Source organism: Gavialis gangeticus, unplaced genomic scaffold (genome assembly GCF_001723915.1).
Source record: "Gavialis gangeticus isolate Ggan-Ray unplaced genomic scaffold, GavGan_comp1, whole genome shotgun sequence".
Classification (NCBI taxonomy): Eukaryota; Metazoa; Chordata; order Crocodylia; family Gavialidae; genus Gavialis; species Gavialis gangeticus.
Genome location: NW_017729015.1, coordinates 20,455,701 through 20,456,781, shown reverse-complemented (window position 1 = coordinate 20,456,781; position 1,081 = coordinate 20,455,701).

Below are 1,081 nucleotides of genomic sequence, written 5' to 3'. Positions count from 1 at the left end.
GTTTTATTTTTTTAATAAAAAATCATACCCAGTATTAATCAGCATATGATCCTCAATACAAAATAATGCATAAATCTGAAGGATATGCATATGCAATATGCATAATATTCATTGCACAGTATTCTGAGTCTACTAATTCAGTAAAACCACAATCATCTTTTGATATTAAATTCTCTGTTGAACAGAACATTTAATTGGAAAGGTCACAGAGTTATTTACTAACTTACCTTTTGTTCCAAAACCATTTGTAGCTGGGAGGAGGCTGTGACAGGGCTTGGCGTAAGTGCCTCGGGGACCACCGGAGCAGGGTGCAGGGCAGGCGTGACGGCGGAGGGGAGCTCTCAGACCCTTGTCTCCCCCTCCCCAGTCCCCAAGGGTACAGAGAAGAGAACCATAGGGCTGGAAGACACCTGCAGGAGAGAGCACAGGGGACCGGATCCTTCACCTTCCAGCCAGGCAGCTGGGGCTGCAGCCTCTGCTGTTACTACTGTGAACGCAGCTCCTGCTCTGCCCAGCCCCGGCGCTGTCCTTACCGGCACGCTCCCTGTGGCACTCGTGCACAAGCTGTGTGCACACAACAGTTGTGTGCCTTTTGCAGGCATGCAGGGCATCAAGTATGTTGCCAGCAGCTCGGCCAGACCAGAGCAGGCTGCAGCGTGGGAGGAGGAATGACCCCGGGAGCTGGGGGAGCTCACAAGCAGGGTGCAGCCTTTGCCCAGAAACACTGCCAGGAGCCAGGGCTGCATCCGCTAGCGCAGGCATATGCCGCATGGGAAGGAGGGATCAGGGTGGGGAGAACCCAGGGGGGTGGGAGAGCTGACCCAATGCAAAGTCCCTCGCAGCAGGGCTCTGGCAGCCGGCACCCGTGAGTGGCCCGGGGAGGCAAAAGGCTGCATTAGCATCACACACCAGGAAGGGGCTGCGCCGCAAAGCTGAAGCCCAGGGAGACCCAGCCATATGCAGGTGGAGACTGCTGGGTGCTGGGCAAAGCAAGGGGAGGAGGAAAAAGCCAGCAGCATGCAGCAAGGAGGGAGGCCGTACCGCCAGCGTGCAGAGCCCAGGCCGCCCTGCCTGGCTCCCG